We start from the raw sequence: 23,039 nt of genomic DNA, 5'->3' as shown, positions 1-23,039 counted from the left end.
CCTAACCTAATCATAGTTACTAGTATAAGGGAAGAAGTAAGTTGATTTTTTTCACAGTTACTACATTTTGTCATAGTCCTGTAAACCATCAACTCCAAAATGAGATTTATTAAGTACTCTATGTATTGATGAAAGGGTGTTCTGTAGAGTGGCAGAATTTATTATATGAAATTGTAGTCCATTTTGAAGTAATGATGAAGCCCTATTTTCCACCAAGAAATATGTCCCTATCTGTAACTGGTCATCTTTCATTTTCTCCAAAATTAACTGGATAACAGTCAGGTTCTTCAGTATGTCTAAGATTAATTCATTCACAAGTGAAAATCAATTAATATTTGAGATTAAGGATTGAGATAGTTGAACTTGCATGGCAGATGGAGGTCACTCCTATTAAATATATTTTTGCTTCTTCTACAGAGCTAAACAATATCACTATGTATAAAAGTAATATGAACAGTATCAAACATTAGAAACTTTATATTTCAGAACTATCGTTTTGAGCAGGTCAAATGTGTAGAAACAATACTGTTATGAATAAAACTCCTGTTTCATTGAAAATGAAAATCCAACAGCATGTTTCTAGTCATTCGACCAGGTCAGGAATGGAATGAATGAAGCTTCCATCTAGCGGCGAGGATAGGAATTGTGCCGGCTGCTGAAGCCTGTTGCACTCTTCTGGGGCGATGATTAATGAATGACAGATGAAATGATAGTGGAGAGTGTTGCTGGAATGAAATATGACAGGGAAAACCGGGGTACCCATAGAAAATCCTGTCCCGCCTCCGCTTTGTCCAGCACAAATCTCACATGTAGTGACCGGGATTTGAACCACGGAACCCAGTGGTGAGAGGCCGACGCGCTGCCGCCTGAGCCACAGAGGCTCTGTTTCATTACTCCAATTTATATCAGGATGACGAAATAAATGCACACACGCACACACATATATACCCACTTAATTCTAATTAACCATGATTGGCCACACCTACTAATTACAAGCCCATTCACAAGTTCCTCTACTTTACAGTGCAGTAGGCGGTCCAGCCCGTTGCTATACCTGCGGACGCTTAATCCTTACTTTCACTCCCCCAAGTCCAGTCATCTCATGCAGCAACTGTGTGTAGGCCGCTGGATCTGAACGCAGGGCTATGTGCCACTCGTGACTGTTCGTTGACTCAAGTCTAGAGACAGTCCAGTAATTCACACAATCACATGCAGTGAACAGCTAAACAGGTCAACATTATTCAATAGCAAGATGATACAACGGCGAATATTCACACAGATCCGTTTACCCCCACATTCACAATAGCGGCTTCCCTCGCTGACTTACGGCGATCCTCAGTCCACAGAAATACACAAACACACAGTACTCTCAGGTAGTACACAGCCCACCTACTCACTGCACTCTCCAACACCACAACAACAGTTCCTGGTTCAGCCCTCGGTGGGAAACTAGCGACAGCCAACACCTCTTGATTCACAATTAAGTATTTATTTATTTTCCACCTAGTCGATACAATGATTGCTTAAGGCAATTTTTAATGGTCAAAAGTGGTACATGTTTCGTATATCATCAACATCTTCAGCCACATAACACTGTTTAGATGAAAAATATATAAATTGACAAAGTAATGCTTTAGAGGAAGTGTCCTTAAAATTAACATAAGATTGACAACATTAAAACAAACAAATAACTCAAGAGAAAATATATAAATTATTTCTACAATAGAAAGCAGTCGTCAAGGAAACACTTGTACAATATTCCATAGAGAATATGTCCTAATGAATATTCTTTTCTTAATAATTCATGAAAAAAGGTCAATTTATAAATAAAAAATTATACAATTTATAAGTAATTATCGAAATGAATAAATCCAGATATCACAGTGTGGCTCTTATTATTAATGCAGATGAAAATATAACTAATTCCTAGTTGTCAAATCTTATTAAGCCTGCTTTCCTTTGGAACAGTAACTCCTGTCATTCTTTCACAGTTTTGCGTCGGGTGTAAATTACTGTGGCTGAAGATGTTGATAATATATGAAACATGTACCACTTTTGACCATTAAAAATTGCCTTAAGCAATCATTGTATCGACTAGGTGGAAAATAAATAAATACTTAATTGTGAATCTATTGAAGTGCGATACGGACCATGAAGCTGATTTTATGTAAGCCAACACCTCTGTCGCCCTCAGCCCAGACACCAAGGCCTAATGCACTGAGTCTCTCACTGACTTCACCACGGAGTCCAGGACTGACTGACTGTCCGCGGCTAGCCTCCCTTTTTATAGTTCGGGTGACTTCAGCCAGAATTTTCGTGAGGTGGCTCGAGGCAGAACATTCCCGTTGAATCTCCAAGAAATTCACAGGTAAGCCGGCCGATGAGAACAATACACGGAAAGGCTGGCCCCATCCCACAAGCCGGCTGGGAGATCCCAGGTAGTCTGAGTCACCAGCCCCTTCCTGGAAGTACTGGCACGTAACTGTACTCATACCATCTTTTTTATTAATGAACAGTGGAACCTGCCTCAATGGATGCATTCACTTAGCAGTCACCTCAATAAACAGCCATTTTTCTCTGGGAGCATTTAATTCTCCCAGAAGGCCTGTGTTGATAATCCCCTCCTTTAAGCGGTCACCTCACACCACTGTCAGTGGCCAGGCACAATTCACAAACTGACCTGAATTAAACAGCCGGTCACACCAAATCCATTTTGTTTGTTCGTCCCTGAGACAGGCACTAGTAATAAAGTGGATCTTCTTCACATCTGGCCATCCAAATAGTACTGTAGTTTCTCTTTTCGGGTGCACCATACATACTGTTCTTCATCCTCCTCCTCTCTTTTCTGTAGTCTACTGGTTAACAAAGTTGTAAATTACCTGCTACAGTGAATAGGATGGCAATATTGAACAAGCTAATAATATTGTAAACTCATTTTTTTTTAAGATGTTCTTGGTTGGATTAATGTTTGAATAGGGTGCAGACCTATTACTGTTATGTTTATGGCAGTACGGCAAGAATACAGTCTCACAATGACAGTCATTGATATCATTTATAGGCGGTTGCAGTTTATTTTAAATTCTGAAAATTCTTCTTTTTCTCCTTACTTGAATCAAAAATATACAAATTTGCAGTTAATGTACAAGTCAGTTTGAAGTACACAAAACGTAACATGTGAGATCATATTACACATGCCCAGTGCACTCTGAGTGGCTTGTAGGAGATCAACCTATGTTGTACACGTAGGGCACTGAAGCAAGTATCTCATGGTTTGTTCTTGTCCACATTCATATCTTGTACGACTTGTACCGAACCCCCATTTCTTCTGGATCTTTCCACTCCTGATCGTAGCCTGTTCAGGGACTTCCACACCAGCTGGCTTTCATTATGTCCAGCTGGTAACTGCTCAACTGCTGGCATCCAGGGGTCCTCTTCTCCCACAGCTCCAGCCTCGCCTTCTCTGGTGAGACAGTAAGCACCTCAGATGTCCTCAGGAAGATCTTCCTGGTTCTCAGCTGTTGCCGAGGAGGACTATGAAAATAAGATTAATGAAGTTTCTCTTTACAGTGAAATTGCAAATAAAACAACTGTTTACAGCATACGTTGTTGTAAAAGTAAATTAAAAGTTCAAATAAATAATGGTAACTACCATTCTGCCATTCCTGGTTTGTTTCATGTATCCTCCTCAACAGACAAGCATGGAAAACAGTACAGTGAATTGTTTTTCTCACAATCATAGATCCACAGTTGAATTGAACTTACGTTTAAACTGTCTGCTTTTATTGTATACAGTTTTCTCTTTAGTACTGATGTGAGATGCCTTTAATTTTAAATTTCTAGCTTCTCTTCTGCTGAAGAGTTTTACCAGCAAATTGAACATTAAATTCATCATTAAAATACACTACTTGAGTCACGGTTGAATTAAAATAGCAGCAACACTGCGTACTTGTGACTGTTGCCCACAAGAATTGCAAGTCAACTGCGAATCAGTCTCTTCAGAGAAAGCTTTACTAAACTAGCAGTGCTTAAGCTAGTGAGATACATGTGCATGAGAAATGAGTGTAGAATGCAATCTCTCATTTGGTTGCATAGCAAATGTTCACCCCTCACTCTGTCATTCTCTCTCTCTCTCTCCTGGAGTGAACAGAAACCAGGATGTATGTATGAATGTTGATGCAGATAGTTTTAAATGAACGAATCACTGCTCAGAAAGAATAAGTTGAAATTTCTAATTAATTAAAATAATATTTTAAAAAGTGGTGGTTGTGCAAACCTGCAACCAGAGCAGAAATCACCACTACAGTCTCGTATCTGAATAAATATTTAGAATCATTTGAAATGCTAAGAAGTGATGTTACAAGAAAAAAACTTCATCTTTTGGTCTGTATTGAAAATGTTTAAAGTATATTGGTAAAAGGAGAATGAGTCCATCTTTTCAATACATTGCATTAAATACTCAAAGAGAATGTATTATATAATCTTTTAACATTTCAGTACATGTTTGTCCCCCTAGTTAGGGGTATATTCAGCTGATGAAGACAATTACAAGAGTTTCAGTACTCAGATACACAAGTTAAAATTGCCCATGTGAAGAATAAAATAAGGCATGCACATTAATAGGAACACTGTAGGACTTTTCTAGTCCTGTTTTGTAAAATCCAACTTATTGCCTTATTGTGTAGGATACATGTTTCGAGTCCATAGGTGAGAACTGGAATGAAGTAGGTGTGAAACATGCTCAGTTTTGCTTTCTGGGGATTTCTTACCTGAAAATAAAATTGAGAAGCTCTCCAAGCCCTATTAAGTATTTCTTGGTTTACTGTATTATCTTTTGAAATGATACTACCAAGGTATTTGAAGTTAGAAACGGACTTTAATAAGAGTTACCTCCTGGAAAATGTTTGAAACTATGGCTTTCCTCTTGATAGTAATTTCAACAGTTTTTTATTTACTGATATTTAGTCCATATTTTTTAAACTTGCCATTTCTCCCCAGATCAGAACATCATCTGCATTAGAGTGTTATGCTCTTTGCAATGTTCTTTGATGGATTTTGTGATCTTATCCATAACGATGATGAACAGTAGTGGTGACAAGGTATTCCCTGCTGGATTCCTGTAGACTACAAAATGAATATTCCTTTCTCAATTGACCATGTAACTATATACAGCATATACATAATCAGTTGTGGGTTTTTCCTCTTTCCTGTCTACTTATTTGTTACAAATGATTTGCGTATTCATTTGCTGATAATACTGTAGATGCTCAGCTTACTTTTCAGTTTCTCTCATTATAAGAGAAAAGGATACCTGTGTAATCACTCCAGCAGCAGGTGGAAACTTGTCTGTGTTGAAACAAAGAAACACTTTACACTTCGTGCAAGAAACTGATGCGAACCCTCTGCATCCAGGAATCTTGCACTCGGGTGACACCCAGTTGAGTCTTAAATAATAATAATAATAAAATAAAAAACTGGTTTTCAGTGAGGCAAACAGAGTTCCTAACTTCAACTCAGTGCAACAAGCTGTGACCTTTTCTTGCTCACCAGTCAGATACCAGTGTAAATCTAGAGTTCAGCCAACTTCTGAGCAAACAGTGCTAAAGATATTCTATTGACATCATGAAGTAAAACTATTTTGTGAAATTTGCTCCAGAAGTGCCCACATCTCTTTTCAAAACCATGTTATATGTTACACAATGCATTTTTAAGAAGGTATTCAAAACTACATTAATGACATACAATCTTTAACTCTAGAGGGAAAATGTAAATTATTTGCCGATGACATCTTAATAATTTATAAAGGACTAAGCGAAACACAAATTATGGCCGATATAAATTGTGATTTAAACAAGTTGTCGTACTGGGCTTTATCTCAAAAAGTGATCATAAATGTGACTAAAACAAAATACTTAATCTCTCATAAAACAGCCCATAAGATCACAGCGACTAACACTGTTACCATAGAGAAACAAGTAATAGAGAGAGTCAACTCAGCTATGTATCTTGGCATAGTATTCAACACTTTCATGGAAAAGCCATATTGATTATGTAATCAGCAAAATTACCCCTTTGATAGGAATAATGCACAGATTAAGGTACAGTAATTTCTCTCACCAGCAATTGAAGTATATATATTATGCAATGATATGTAGGAAAGATTATGTTAATAATTTGTAAATCCTAAAAAAGGGAGCCATCAAAATCATATATGGATACCCTTCCTCAAACCGTCACATGAAGTTTTTTCAGAGTCAAATATTCTGCCATTCCATAAGCAAATTGCATTTTCATCATCAGTTTTTATGTATAAGTTAGACAGGAAATTAACCCACTTTGCTGTTAACTTCTCCCATGTTAGTGGAAATCATAGATATAAAACTAGAGGATCTCACTTCAATTCATTAAAATATGGAGTGAAAGTCATGGAATCGTCAATGTTTAGGGAATATAATGTATTACCTCTTTTTATAAAGAACTGTAAATTGGTTAAATGTTTTAAGAAAAAAATAAAGGAATATTAGTCCTATACAGATATCTTAATATAAGCTCTATATAACTTACTTTAATTAATAAATTATCCATATTAAATACTTATGGCTATGCAATATGTGAATATACTTCTGAAAAACTATGATGCTAACATGTTAAAAAAAAAACTCTTCGTTATCCAAAAATGTACTTGTCACTTTGCTGACAGAGCTGTAGTACCAGTATATGAAATGTAATTGTTATGTCCCCTTAACAAAAGTATCTACTGTATTGTCCTTACCATGAGCTAGAGGCTCGTAGGACCTTTTATCACTAATAAATAAATAAATAAAAATTATAAATTCCTTCAAATTTAGTTTGCAGACTATAATGCTAATGAAGTCTACATTTGCTATGTAAATAATTTCTAAGAATACCATAATTCAAAACCTTCCACAGCTATAAAGACAATTCATCCATCAAAGTGTATCCAGCTGAACTTTTAACAGAAATTGACAAAACTCGAAGGTACTAGTGCCAATCATTAGGCTTGTAATTTCTTCTTTACAATGAGGCATGTTAGGGACCACATGTCAGTTTCAATTGCAAATTTCTTCGTCCTTGCATTATGCCTTATTCTTCTTGGACGTTGGATTGGTCTTCCTTTTCTTTCTTCCTTGGAATCGTTCCATTCTTAAAATTTTATGTTTAAAAAAATCTCTCTTTCTATAGTTTCCTCTTCTCTTATTTTATTACTTCATAATATTTTCTTGATCTCCTATATAGAGCATGTTGTTGACCTTTTTTTCTCCCCAAAGGTATTTGAATATTTGTTTTGTCAGTCTGTTCTCATCCATTCTATATATATGTATTTTATAGATACATCAAAAGAATAGCAATCTCCTTTTTCTTATTGCTTGTTATATTTTCTGTGTTCTGGTATATTTTCTTGTTACTTTTATTTTCAATTGTTGTGTTGTTTTCATTGGTCCTGAGACTTTTCTCATGATTCTTCTTTCTAGTACTTCCGATTAATCTAAACTAAAGTTCAATAATGTTCTTTTTTTTTTTTTTTTTCCTTCTCATTAGTAAGAGATGGTGGAGTTGTAAATTGCACACTTCTCTTCATATATTTCTGCGAGCTGGTGTTCACTTGTTTCAATTCTGATGGTAGGTTCAATAATGAAATCATTAGTTGAGCCTTCCTGGATGTCAGTACATCTAGAAGACCATTCTCTGCTAAGCTCTCAAACTTCTCATCTGTCTGGTGGTTCCTGGAACACAGGGCTGATGCTATTTCTGATGGTGGTGATGAGTGCTCCTTGATAATTCTCCAGAAGGATAGGATAGGCTCCCAGAATGTTTGTTTCTCATTCTAGTAATGCTGGCAGTTGGTTCTATTCTAAAATCTGTCCGGAAGAGCACACACAGGGCAGACATCTCAGTAGCACCTTCCATGAGGTTTTGCTAGTAGCTTATTTCCCGGTTGGTATTTGCAAAGAATAACCCACCACCACCACCACCACCACCACCACTCTTTTTCCCTGAGGGAGAGAACATCATGAGTTAAATAGTTTTTTTCTCAAAGCTGCTTCCTTTGTGAAAGTACACTTACACAAGCGTGAAGATTGAGAATGATGGGCCAAGCTGGTGTGTTACACATCATTGATCATTATGCATTTTAGCATTCATTCTAAGCACCTTTTTTGAATTAATCTCTGAAGTGTGCAAGTCATAAGATTTGAGGGATAGATCATAAATAAGTAGACTTTGTGTTTGATATTTTTTCCACAGTTCTCTTTTGCCCTTGTCTCAATCATTGATCTGTCTATTTGGATTTTGTTAAATATAAAGTTTTCAAAATATTCATGCTAAATTATATTCTTTGGTAGATGCTCTGGCTTTGCTGTAACCAGTTTTCATTAGTTAGGATGGTAATTCAAATGACATGGACTAAGCATAGCAAGCATAATGATTGATTGAGAAGAAGAAAAATATCATTAGAAAATTTGCATATATAATTTCGTTTCATTAATTGAAATATCCTCTGTACAAGAGCCCACACAAATACCTGATGTCAAAGTCTTAATTAGCAAGGTCCCAGACATTACTGAATTTTTGCAACCACGTAAAACCTATATCTTCTGCAATATATTTTATATATTTTTCCACTGATAGCTCTGAACATACCACTTAGTCAAGGAGATGAGCTGCTCAACTGAGTGGTGTTTTTTAAAGTAGGAAAGATCACATTTTGATAACAGTGTGAATTCAAGAAGTCAAATTGGGTCAAATATTTGTTTATAGGAAGACGAATTAGAGATTGGAATAATTTGCTAAGAGGTTCATTAGATTTCCAATTTCTTTGAAAGGAATTAAGAAATAATTAGGTATCTTAAAGATCTGATAGGGAATCTGGGAACTTAACCCTCCATTCTCAACTGTACTTGTTCTTCAGTATCTCCCCAGACCATAACATCATCAGCAAAAGCCAGTGCATTTAGTTCACCAGAGGTTTTCTTGATGTTCTTCATTGTGTCATCCATGATGGTGATAAACAATAATGGAGATAGTGCACTGCCTTGCTGGACTCCACTTTTGTCTGGAACCAAGATGAATGGTTCGTCCATTATTGGAACATGCAAACAGTGTTTGGGATCCTCACCAAGAATACCTAATAAAAGAAATAGTGTGCAGAGGAAAGCAGCAAGATTTGTAACAGGGGATTTCAGGAGAAACAGTAGTGTATCAGAAATGTTAGAGGAACTTGGGTGGGAAACTTTAAGTAAGAGAAGGGAGAAAACTAGACTTATAGGATTATATAGAGCCTATACAGGAGAAGAATCATGGGGAGAAATCCGTTAGAGGCTTCAGTTGGAAAATAATTATATTGGCAGAACTGACCACAAGTATAAAATTAGAAGGAATTTTAGCAGAAGCGACGGGGGTAAATTTTCATTTATTTGGGAAGGGCGTGAAGGAGTGGAGCAGTTTACCAGGGGTAGTGTTTGATCCTTTTCCAAAATCTGTACAGGTATTTAGGAAGAGAATAAACAGCAACAGGGAAAATAAATGAAATGTTAGAGGGCATTCGACCAGTGGAGGCTATTGTAAATAAAAAATGTTAAAAAAAATTTATTCCATCCCCTGGTCCATGGAGTTTGGACAGCCAAAGTAGGGGACTGCCTGTAGGGGTGAAGTACAGTGGGGACTTCGAGGGCCCTGGGACCGCTACAGTAGCTGTGAAGGCCCTTCAGGAACTCTGAAAAGTGGTGGCAAAAGGGGGCTCTGGTTAAGACGCAGCAGGTCGTTATGCTACTTAGGTTCCAAAATGGGTAAAAAAAATAAATTTAAAAAAAGTAAATAAATGCAATGTGAATTTTAATCTTATACCAGTTGCATAGTATTATTTGAAGTAATTCCACATACTGTATATGTGTTGACTATGTTTGTAAGTATAGGAGATATTACAAGTAGAATTTTGTAAACAATATAAATTTATTAAGGATGATCTGTTCGTTTAGTAGAAAAAATTGTTAGCATAAATTGTATATTATTGTATTCTAGAATGAAAAAATTCTTCTCTTGTTAATTTAAAATTTAGTGCTTGACAATAATGTATTTTAGTGTACCATTTGCCACCGAGGTAGACACCTCATTTGCAAATAAAGAGATTTTGATTTTGATGTCCGTCACCTAATCGCACACACCTGGTACAGTTCTCATATAGCCTCTGAACCTACCTCACCGTTCTCTCCGGCACATTCCTTTCTCTCAGACATTCTCGTATCTTCTCTCTTGCAGTGCTGTCATATGCCTTCGCAATATCAAGGAAAACCATAAACAGATCTTTGCCTTTTTCCCAGTATTTCTCCATTAATATACGGTTAACTTAGTGAATATTAGATAAGTTGTGGACCTGTTAGGCCTGAAGCCGTACTGTTCCTCTTTTAACCGTGGCTGTAAGACGACTATGTAAAGCAAAATTATAAACGAAAGAAAACACTTTTAAAAACAACTGTTCCTTTTACTTCAGGTGACGAAGTCGGAAACTACAAATTACTGTTTGTTACGGTCACTTTTGATTTCCTACTTTGTAAACTCCAGCACATATTGGATTTAAGATTTACGACGTTGGAAAAGTCTGTCTTCATTAGAAGGCAGTCATTACAAAGCTAAAGGCAGTATATGGACTTGGGGTGTCGAATCGGAACACCCAGCACCAAAATACCAAATACCTGCACCAAATAATATATAAAATAAATCAGAAAGGCAGTGTACGAGGGCTGATCAACAAAGACTGAGACGGATTTTTTTCACAGATGTTTATTACTCCATTTCAATGTTTACATGATCTTTTTCAAACCTCCTACTTCAGTGCATTTTTATAGCGTCTCTGCCTGTCCTTGAACACATGCTGCAGACCATTGTTTGTCAGGTCTTTGAGAATCGCCTCACTTTTCTTGAGCGCTGCTTCAGAGTTCTCAAATCGAATGTCCCCAAGCTTTGCCTTTAGTGATGGAAATTTAAAAAAAACAGGGTGCAAGATCAGGGCTATAAGGTGGATACGATACACAGGTAATGTTGAATCGAGCCAGAAACTGCATGACTTGATTTGCGACGTGAGACCGTGCATTGTCATGATGAAGTCGCCACGCAGTCCGAGAAAGCTCTGGTCGTTTCTTTACAATGTGCTTCCTCAGTGTAGCTAATACTGACGTGTAGTAACAGTATTGTGAGGGGGGAAATGCATGCTGGTAAACCATTCCATTACAGTCAAAAAATGTGATCACGATCACTTTCCCTGCAGATGGAACAATTTTTGCTTTTTTTGTTTTTTTTTTGTTTTTTTGTTGTAGAACCTGGCGATTTCCACACTGTGCTGGCTTGTTTTCCTTCATGATCATAATGATGCAGTCATGACTCATCACCGGTGATAATCGAATTCAAAAACGCATCCCGTCCATCAGCAAAGAGACTCAGCACCTCATGGTTGTTTCCATTCGAACAGCCTTTTGTTCGGGAGTCAGCAGACGTGGCAACCACCGAGCACAAACTCGGGTCATATGGAGATGATCGTGGATAATCGTAAAGACACTGCCATATGAAATTCTCAACACTTAACTGAGGTTACAGGGTACAGATCTCTGCACATGGTTATGAGGGTGCTTAGGGGTTGTAGTAAGGATGTAAAGGAGAGTGCATATAAGTCTCTGGTAGGACCCCAACTAGATTATGGTTCCAGTGTATGGGACCCTCACCAGGATTACCTGATTCAAGAACGGGAAAAAATCCAAAGAAAAGCAGCTCGATTTGTTCTGGGTGATTTCCGACAAAGGAGTAGCGTTACAAAAATGTTGCAATGTTTGGGTTGGGAAGAATTGAGAGAAAGAAGAAGAGCTGCTCGACTAAGTGGTATGTTCCGAGCTGTCAGCGGAGAGATGGCGTGGAATGACATTAGTAGACGAATAAGATTGAATGGCGTTTATAAAAGTAGGAAATATCACAATATGAAGATAAAGTTGGAATTCAAGAGGACAAACTGGGGCAAATATTCATTTATAGGAAGGGGAGTTAGGGATTGGAATAACTTAGCCTACCAAGGGAGATGTTCAATAAATTTCCAATTTCTTTGAAATCATTTAGGAAAAGGCTAGGAAGCAACAGATAGGAAATCAGCCACCTGGGCGACTGCCCTAAATGCAGATCAGTATTGATTGATTGATTGATTGATTGATTGATTGATTGATTGATTGATTGATTGTTACGTAATGTTGTCCGCCGATTCTCACGGACACTCACAGCAGCTGTGTTGATGTGGACTTCAGTCACAGCAGAAGCCGAAACACCGGGCCCACCTTGCTTAACACGGACAAGTCGGCCTTCTTTGAAGTCCTTGAACCACCTAAACACTGTTGCACGAGGTAGTGCATCTTGACCGTACGCTTGCTTCAGTTTTTCGTAAGTTTCAGTGACTGTAGGGTTTAAACGAAAACAGAATTTGATTGCGCTGTACTGCTCCTCTCGCGTCGCCTCCATTGTCTGGTATGCGAAATGCACGTAGCGTCTACACAATAGAGCATTACTACCAACCTACTGATACGAGAGTGCTGCCGCCTACGGACATTATATATAAAAACGCGTTCTTTTCAAATATTTATGTTACAGATGGGGAACTATCGCGGAAGCTAGAGGAAAAATCAGTCTTTGTTGATCAGCCTAACGTAGATGACTATTGCAATGAGAAGAAAAATATGAAGGAGCAATCCCTCGAAGAATAGGGGAGAAAAGGCATAATAAAAGGAGGAGGGAGGAGGTTGAAAGCCTGGAATGCCTTATCGCCGAGTGGGAAGAAAATAACATGTGATGGCCATGTCCCAAGCCCCTGAAACTCATAAACTGTAACATTACATTGACTATTGTCGGCCCAGATGTTGAGGCGTAACGAGCCTGTCTCGTACCCAGAGGCCCCGACTTCGAATCCTGATCAGATCAGCGATTTTTACCTGGATCTGAGAGTGAGTTAGAGGTCTACTGAGCCTACGTGAGGACAATTTAGGAGCTGACGGTGAGGTTTGTTGATTGAGTCATCAGTCCATAGATTGGTTTGATCCAGCTTCCATGCCACCCTATCCTGTTCTAACTTTTTCATTTCTGCGTAACTGCTGCATCCTCTATCTGCTCTAATCTGTTTTGTTACATCCATACCTTGGTCTGCCCCTACCGTTCTTACCGCCTACACTTCCGTTAGAAACCAACTGCACAAGTTCTGGGTGTCTTAAGATGTGTCCTATCATTCTATCTCTTCTTCTCGTCAAATTTAGCCACATCGTTCTCATCTCACCAATTCGAGTCAGTATGTCTTAATTTCTGATTGGATCTACCCATCTCGCTTTCAGCATTCTTCTGTAACACCACATTTCAGAGGCTTCTATTATCTTTCTTTGTGAGCTAGTTATGGTGCATGTTCCATACAATGCCACGCTCTAGACGAAATTCTTCAAAAACGTTTTTTTTTTCTCTTCTGATCGATGTTTCAAGTGAGCAAATTTCTTTTCTTAAGGAAGGCCTTCCTTGCTTGTGCTAGTCTACATTTTATGTCCACCTTCTTCCATCGTTAGGTATTTTACTACCAAAGTACTTCGTTTAACTCTCCATTCCCTTAATTTAATATTTCCTGCATCACCTGACTTCGTTCGACTGCACTCCATTATTTTTGCGTTGCACTTATCTATTTTTATCTTGTATTCCTTACCCAAGGTAGCCTCCGTGGCTGAGGCTTCTCACCGCTCGGTACTATGGTTCAAATCCCGGTCACTCCATGTGATATTTGTGCTGGACAATGTGGAGGCAGGACAGGTTTTTCTTCGGGTACTCCAGTTTTCCCTAGCATCTTTCATTCCAGCAACACTCTCCAATATAATTTCATTAATCGATCATTAATCATTGCCCCAGATGAGTGCGACAGGCTTCGGCAGCCGGCACGTTTCCTATCCTCGGCTTCATTCATTCTATTCCATTCCTGACCCGGTCAAATGACTGTGGATTTTCATTTCTTATCCAAGACTCCGTCCGTACCATTCAGAAATTTCTCCAGATCGTCTGCAGTCTCAGATAAAATAACAATATCATTGGCAAATCTGAGGGTGAGGTAGCGGTCTAGGAAGCGAAGATTAACGACCAAGAGGACTCGTTGTGCTGGCCATGCCGTACTCCGCAGTCTGCAAGCCTTCGAGCTAAGCAGCGGTCGCTGACTAGGCCATGGCTAGAGCCATGCACGGATGCGGATTTATCCGCGAAGTTAGTGTCTTGGCGGATACAAACTCTACGGTAGTGCGGATAATTTTGCTGATAATTTCCAAATAATGACGTTTATTGATTTGCACTCAGCAGTTTCGTACAAGGGCTGGAGTTCGCCAGGGATGTATCCTGTCACCCTTACCTTTCAATATCTATGGTGAATATGCAATGAGAACTGCATTAGAAGGCTGGGACAAAGGGTTTTCCATTGGGGGATGCAAGATCAACAATTTGAGATTTGCTGATGACACCACCTTGATAGCATCATCTGAAGAGGAGTTGACAGAGCTGATCAAGAGAGTAGAGGAAGCAAGCCTAGAAATTGGATTACGCCTAAATCGACAGAAAACCAAAATCATGATTGTTGATCATAAGAACAACAACAGGCCACATATCAAACAGATTGGAGGGTGTGAAGTTGTACATCAGTATGTATACCTAGGCTCCTTACTATCCAATTCTGGTGGTTCCAAAGATGAAATAAAGCGCAGAATTGAAATAGCAAAGGTAGCAATGATCCGTCTGCGGAAGATCTTGAAAGATAACAACATCACCATTAAGACAAAAAAGAAGCTCGTTGAATCTCTAGTCTTCTCAGTCTTCTTGTATGGCGCAGAGACGTGGACCATCCTCAAACGTGATCGTGAATGGATAGAAAGCTTTGAAATGTGGTGCTGGAGGAAAATGTTAAGGATTCCTTGGACAGCTCATCGCACGAACACATCAATCCTGAACACAACTTCAGATACAAGTTCGTCTATCGTGTAAGGTCTCTCAGCGGATTGTACGCTACTTTGGACATATAATGCGCCGAGATGGTAGTCTTCAAAAGCTGATTGTTGAGGGCAAAGTCCAGGGAACCAGACAACGAGGACGAATACCAACGCGATGGACTGACATGGTGAACGGCCCCCTACAGAGTTCTCTCAGAGTAACCACATTGAAAGCTTTAGATAGGGAAGAATGGCGGAGTATGGTTCATCGGCTAGAGAGCTGAATATTATGATAGTCACGACGCCTCAGTCATGAGGCAAAACGAAGAAGAAGAAGAAGAATAGGCTACTCTTGCTTTTGCTTGTTGTTAGGCGACCCTTGAGAGTGGTATAGGAGAATGGTGATATATAAAGAGCAAAGCCGTAAATCTGACTTAGGTCTAACTTGCTTCTGCCCGCGGTTAATGGTAGGAAGGAACAAAGGTCAATACGTCGGTAGTTGTCGCAAGACAAACTCTCTCATAAACCTGTTACTGAAGGGGTTCGGGTGCCAGGTGTCAGGCCTAATGTACTGTTAACAGGTCTATCCGTTTCAGTACCTTGGGTGAAACATACTGTAGTTAAAGAAATACATTATCCGCGGATTACCATTTCGCGGATGCGGATCAGAGACTTGTATGCCCTCTCCTTTACATCCTTACTACAACCCTTAAATAGCCTCATAACCATGTGCAGAGATCTGTATTCTTTATTTACAAGCCCATTTGTGATTACCCCATTGAAGATCTTTCCTTATATAAACACACAGGCTTACAGTGATCCCCATAAGGAACTTTCACCCCATGAACGCAGTAACTGAGAGGACTTTTCCTATTTGTGAAACTCACAACCTGACAAAGAAGTAGTGTTACGGAAGTGTTGCAAACTTTGGGCTGGAAGGACTTGCGGGTAAGGAGCCGAGCTGCTCGACTAAGTGTCAGTGGAGAGATGTTGTAGAATGACATCAGTAGAAGATAAAGTTGGAATTCAAGAGAACAACTGGGGCAAATATTCGTTTATAGGACGATGAGTTTGGGAGTTTAAGAAAAGGCTAGGTAAACAAATATAGGAAATCTGCCACCTGGGCGACTGCCGTAAATGTAGATCATTGATTGATTGATTGATTGATTGATTGATTGCAGAAACCAACACGTCAACGATGGCTGCGCAACAGCTAGTTAAACATAAAATTGACACAATCGCTTATCGAACTCTTCTTCTTCTTCTTCTTCTTCTTCTTCTTCTTCATCATCTATCTGTTTACCCTCCAGGGTCGGTTTTTCCCTCGGACTCAACGAGCGATCCCACCTCTACCGTCTCAAGGGCAGTGTCCTGGAGCTTCAGACTCTGGGTCGGGGATACAACTGGGGAGGGTGACCAGAACCTCGCCCAGGCGGTCTCACCTGCTATGCTGAACAGGGGCCTTGCCGAGGGATGGGAAGATTGGAAGGAAGAGGGGAGGAAGCGGCCGTGGCCTTAAGTTAGGTACCATCCCGGCATTTGCCTGGAGGAGAAGTGGGAAACCACGGAAAACCACTTCCAGGATGGCTGAGGTGGGAATCGAACCCACCTCTACTCAGTTGACCTCCCGAGGCTGAGCGGGCCCCGTTCCACTTTTCAAATTTCGTGGCAGAGCCGGGAATCGAATCCGGGCCTCCGGGGGTGGCAGCTAATCGCACTAACCACTACGCCACAGAGGCGAACGCTTATCGAACTCTTGGTGAATGAAACATTGCACGAATCCAGGCCCTGTGTACCAGCCCTATATCAAAAGAAGAGAAAAGCGCAACATATTTTGCTTCATTAAGCGATGGAACAGAGAGAGATAACACAGTCGTTGGCCGATATTATAAAGACGTGTGCACCTTAGGGGCCGGCATGGTCCAGCCCTATCTGCTGGCCGCTTCACCTCCCTCATCTCTCATCATTCTTCATCACACGGGCCATTACAGTTCAACTTCAAGCCCACGACATTTGATTAATTAATGTTCGTAATGGTTCCTCCTCCGGGATTCACTCTTACTCGGCAAGGTGTGTGCTGTGTGATACGTTAAGAACGGGTTTGTTGGCCCGCGTCTATCCTCAATAGTGTCTTTGATATCATTTCCTATGTTGTTATGCCTTGTGACATGGCACAGTCTATGGTCTTCTCGCTGTAACCTGCTACGCGATGTAAACGAAGCCAAAGTATCTTTTTGCCGAGAAAACTCTGATTGGTTAGAAATGTCTCGCCAAGGTGGTGAGGTGTACAGTGAATTTAAATCCGAAATAGGCCTCCTAAACCTCTAAAAGTTCGCTATATGAAATACAGTATGTTGCTGTTTGAGCCATCATTTCATAGACTGTTTGATGTAGCACTCCATGCCACCCTATCCTGTGCTAAACTTTACATTTCTACATAACTACTGCATTTTCAATCTGCTCTAATCTGCTTGTCATATACCGTGGTATACCCTACCATTCTTACCGCCTACACTTCCCTCAGAAACCAACTGAACAAATCCTGGGTGTCTTAAGATGTATCCTATCATTCTCTCTCTTCTCATCAAAGCCAAATCTCACCAATTCGATTCAGTATCTCTTCATTCGTGATTCGATCTATCCATCTCACCTTAAGCATTCTTCTGTAACACCACATTTCAAAAGATTCTATTCTCTTTCTGAGCTTAGTTATCGTCCATGTTTCACTTCCATATAATGCCACGCTGCAGATGAAAGTCTTCAAAAACGTATTTCTAATTCCCGTATCAATATTCGAGGTGAACACTTTTTTTTTTTTTTTTTTTTTTTTTTTTTTTTTTTAACAAACGCCCTCCTTGCTTGTGCTAGTCTGCATTTTATGTTCTCCTCACTTCTGCCATCGCTAGTTCTTTTACTACCCAAGTAACAATATTCATTTACTTCCTTTAAGACTTCATTTCCTAATTTAATGTTACCTAATATTACAGCATAGCGAATGTAAAAAATAATGATATTCACTCGACGATATTATTCGCACGCTTGCTAAGTGAAAACTAGGTCCGTAAAAGCGAAACTTACGGCCAGATCGAAACCACAAATATTATATTCGCAGAAATAAACCACACTGAGCCACGTGGCTGAACTTCTATTGCCAATAAAAAACCGGGCCCTACTTATGACTCATAAGTAGGGCCCGGATGTTTATGACAGGCAAGCATGATTTTATCTAACGGTGACTAAAATTATGCAATTTTCAATTGAAAGATGTATTTTGGCTCTTTTAACGTTTTTTTTTTGTCATTTTCCGGTACCTAATTTTTGCATTAGGGTAATATTTCCCCTTCAATCTTCGTATTTTTGTCTTTCTATTCCATTTTCGCATACCTGCTTTCAGTCGTGACAAAGACGGATTTTTCACATCTCCTAATTGAAAATGAAAACCTACAACCTGTTTTCCAGTCATTCACCGGGTCAGGGATGTAATGAATGAAACATATATAGGCTGTTATTACAATGGGGTCGCCACTGCCAAGGTGATTTATTAATGAGTGAAAAAAAAAATGCTATGAAATGGTAATGGAAAGTGTTGCTGGAATGAAAGATGACAGAGAAAACCGGAGTACCCGGAGAAAAACCTGTCCCGCCTCCGCTTTGTCCAGCACAAATCTCACATGGAGTGACCGGGATTTGAACCACGGTATCCAGCGGTGCCGTTTGAGCCACGGAGGCTCCTTCACATCTCCTAATTGTTGTATGTAATTTCTTAAATTATCTTTCTTAGATGTATATAGGCCTATTTATAACTTATGAATTAGCAGGGTAAGCTGCATAGAAAGAGACAGGTGCGTATAAAGCGACAGAATAGTGAGCCTCAATTAAACTCTAATGATTTGACGCGTTTCAAATATGCCACAATAACATCCAGCGACGTTGAACGGTCTTTCCCCCGTTACAAGTCAGTGTTGCGTGACAATAGGAGATCGTTCCTATTTGAAAACATTAAAATATATGTATTTTGCTATTGTAATTCTTTCTGATCGCACCGGGCGAGTTGGCCATGCGTTTAGGGGGCGCGCAGCTGTGAGCTCGCATCCGGGAGATAGTGGGTTCGAACCCCACTTTCGGCAGCCCTGAAGATGGTTTTCCGTGGTTTCCCATTTTCACAGTGGGCTGTACTTCATTAAAAGCCAAGGCCGGTACCTTCCCATTCCTAGCCATTTTCCACCCTTATCTTCGACGTATTAGTGCGACGTTATACAAGGACAAAACAAAACAAAGAATCGCAAGTGCGGATTTTTGTTATCGTGTTTCACGCTTTTGTCCTGTTCCATTTTATTCCCAGCGTAGCTATCATCTAGTTTACTTGTAGCTGTAGAGCAGACCATTAGGGAGGCATTTAGATTTGTAAAATATTATTTACTTATGAAAGGCCCCAACGAGCAAAGCTTTCATACGAGAGCAAGTCAGTAAATATCTGCAATTTTGCTCTAATTGTCTTTAGGTTGGCTCTATGGCGTTGTGTACTCACCAGCCGCTAGATGGCGCAGGTGTGTACGTCTGCGGTAGGTTTCAGCGTTATCAGATCAGTACATCTTGTGCTGTCGCGGCGTAATGATGAACAGCGTTCCGTAATCCGTTTTTGTGGTCTGCCGGCAGTGTTGCCAACTCAGCGGATTTTTTGACAGATTTTGAAACTTCTTTTAGCGATTTTCAGCGGTAACAATATCACTTTTCATCACCAGGAGAGGAAAGAAAGAATAGAACTTAGTACGGCATAATAATCTACTTATTCTTGTTGTATTGAACTTATGCTGCATACTACCACTCGCTGTCTAGACTAGGTCTGGCCCACAGCCTGAGTCAGTATTTGTTTCAATCGTTACGTACTGTAGGTACTCTTGATCAGCCGGGTAGTGTCGTGTTTGATAAAGTGTTTCTTTTGACATCAGGTTCTTTTTGGTACGTCTAAAGAAAAGGTTAAAAACTAGTCAGATATTTTGTAAAGAGTAGTTACATAATTAAACTTTAAAAGACTAGTTGGTTGAGCTTTCCAGTGATGTCAAACATGGTTGGTGCGTCTATTGGCAGTGCAATATAAATGCGAAATTGTTTGACATTAATTTTTTCCGCACTTATCAAAAACAATGAAATGAAAACAGTAATAAAAGTGAAAATACTTTCGAAATAGATTTAAAAATTTCCGTATGGTCTTTGCTGCTGTGAACTGGCAGCATATTATTTGAAAAAGAATAGTACCATGTGGCTTCAAGTGAAACCACAGGACCTCAACTCAGCACATCTGCTTCAGAGGAGAAGATCATGAGCTCCTGTTCTGAAACTGGTGAGGATTGAGTTAATCTCTTTTATTAAAACACCTGGTACATGCTATTTTGCTTTAGTTCGAAATTTAGCGGATTTTCAACTAAAATTTAGCGGAGAAAAGATTTATCGCTTGGCAACACTGTCTGCGGGTGTACCAGGAGCGGAAGACTTTCAGCACAATCCGGGACAATGTTTTGCCACAGCAAAGTGTTTACCAGTGTATTGAACAGTTCAGTAGGGGTGGCACGAGCGTGAAGGATGAGGAAAGATCCGGGCGTCCATCTGCAGCCGTAACTGATGCCAATATGATCCTGAATAACAGACGAGTGACTGATGACGTGGCAAACCATATACACATTAGCTTAACTTTCACAGAGTCTGTTCGGTGTGGGTTCTGAAACAACTCAGTGAAGAGCAGAAGCGCAATCGTATGAGAACCTGTCAGCACCGACTGGACCGTCATGCTAACGAAGGTGGAACGTTTATGAAACGGATCATCACTGGAGATGAAACATGGGTTCACCACTTCGAACGAGAGAGCAAACGTCACAGCATGGAATGGAAGCATCCGCTGTGGAAAAACATTGTCCCCGTATTGTGCTGAAAGTCTTCAATGAATTTCCGCTCGTGGTACACGCTGAAAAAAAAAAAAAAAAAAAAAAAAAAAAAAAAAAAAAAAAAAAAAACACCGGATTACGGAACGCTATTCTTCCTAGGTGCAAACGGAGAGTGGCGCCGCCATCTTTACGTGGCAGCAGCGTAAGCTGTAACTGATCTGATGACGCTGAAACCTACCACAGAAGTAGACAACGGTGCCATCTAGCGGCTGGTGAGCACACAACGTCATAGAGCCAACGTAAAGACCATTAGAGCAAAACTGCAGATACTTACTGACTTGCCCTCGTATGTGAGACACATGCATAATGTGCAAATGTTAAAATTGGAACATATTCAAGATGTGTGTGGAATGCTACAATAATACGCATAATAATATAAACATAAACTGGAATAAAATTGAAAGAAACTAAATTATCGTCTAATAACAAACAGTGTTTATATATTTTTATTTTATAATGTACAAAAACAGGCTTAGAATAGGTAGGTCTGGGACAAGAAATTCCTTAATTTAAGTTTAAATTTATTAATAGTTGAAAGTAATTTATTATGTGGAAGTTCGTTGTATATTTTACTGTAGACAAATAGTTCTTCGGACTCTCAATTCCATAAGTCACTGTTCCTGATTGACACATATAAATATTATATTTTTTGCTTGTGTCATGTTTGATGTATATCTATATTGTATAAGATTGTTGTGCATTTTATTGTTAACATTTTTGAAAATATGAACAGCGACATTGAACTTCTGAAGGTAGTATCCTAGTCTGCTCATAAATAACTTTATTATTTGTTAAATATGGTGCTCCGAACAAATTTCTAATGCCTCTATTCTGTAGAACTTTGAGTGGTTTCAAATCGGTTATATATCTGTGACCCTAAATAAACATCATATACGTTGTCTGAGAATGAATGAATGAAAGAATACAAGGATCTCTGTCTAGAAGCCGATAAGACTCCTTTAAATTGCATGAACACTCCAATAGTTGGAGCAGTCGTATTACATAAATTGGGAATATACTGTTTCCAAATTATCTGCCGTCAAGCCCAAGAAACTTATTTTGTTTACTTGCTGAATAATATTGGTTCTACCGGGTGAGTTGGTCGTGCGGTTAGGGACGCGCAGCTGTGATCTTGCATCCGGAAGATAGTGGGTTCGAACCCCACTGTCGGCAGCCCTGAAGATGGTTTTCCGTGGTTTCCCATTTTCACACCAGGAAAATGCTGGGGCTGTACCTTAATTAAGGCCACGGCCGCTTCCTTCCCTTTCCTAGGCGTTTCCTGTCCCATCGTCGCCATAAGACCTATCTGTATCGGTGCGACGTAAAGCAAATAACAAATATATATATTGGTTCTAAGTAATATTTGGTTAGAAATCGAAATGGTCACCCTGGGTTTATGAAATACAGAAACCGCTTATTTGGTGGTTAGTGATATCTTATTTAACATCAGCCAACTATTTGGAAGGTTAAGTTCTGCATTCATGCCATGGGTTAAATGATCCATAGTATCGCTGTCTGTTTATCGTCAACATACAGTGATGCAGTACCACGAAAAGATAAGTGTTTTATATCACTAATATATATTCGGAAAAGAATAGGTCCTAAAATTGATCCGTGAGGTACTCCACAATTGATTGTTAGGGCATAAGCTGAACAGAGTTAACTTCTTACCTTTATTTTCTTCAGGAGTTTCCTTTCTCTTTAGTTGGAAAGTAAGTGCAGTCAATGACATGTTTGCTGTCACAAAAGTAGCAGTATGGAGTTTTGTATGTGTGTGTGTATTCCTTGGGAGAGTTGGAAGTCAAGATATATAGTGTAGAATTGTCTCTATCACATTTCCCCCATTCCCCCTCCCTCTTTTCTTCTCACCCTTCTTGCCTGCCATATACGAATATTGGTCTCTGAATCCACATAAACATCCCTTCCTGCTTCAATATTACCCCCTTGGCGGCGAAAAGTGGCGATGTTCACCCTTATTTTGCATATGAAAGGTGACAAATGGTGGCAAACCCGCCAGAAGCCTTCTCTCTCTTTCTCTATAGCTCCGGTATAAGATGCATGACGGAACGAACGGAGGGAAAGAAAGGGGTTGGGATGGGGGGAGTAAATGGAGGTACTT

At 39.5% G+C, this 23,039-nt stretch overlaps 1 protein-coding gene and 1 pseudogene across 1 annotated transcript in view; one reads left to right on the top strand and one right to left on the bottom strand.

Moving 5' to 3' along the window:
- mbo (Nuclear pore complex protein Nup88) overlaps positions 1-23,039 on the top strand; it is a 533,759-nt gene that overhangs the window by 9,922 nt on the left and 500,798 nt on the right. The gene's annotated exons all lie outside the window — the stretch shown is intronic.
- LOC136886235 (serine/arginine-rich splicing factor 2-like) overlaps positions 3,357-23,039 on the bottom strand; it is a 169,652-nt pseudogene continuing 149,969 nt past the window's right edge.

This window comes from Anabrus simplex, chromosome X (genome assembly GCF_040414725.1).
Source record: "Anabrus simplex isolate iqAnaSimp1 chromosome X, ASM4041472v1, whole genome shotgun sequence".
NCBI classification, from domain to species: domain Eukaryota; kingdom Metazoa; phylum Arthropoda; class Insecta; order Orthoptera; family Tettigoniidae; genus Anabrus; species Anabrus simplex.
Note: the sequence above shows the minus strand (reverse complement) of the source record. Positions and strands in the feature narration are given on the sequence as shown.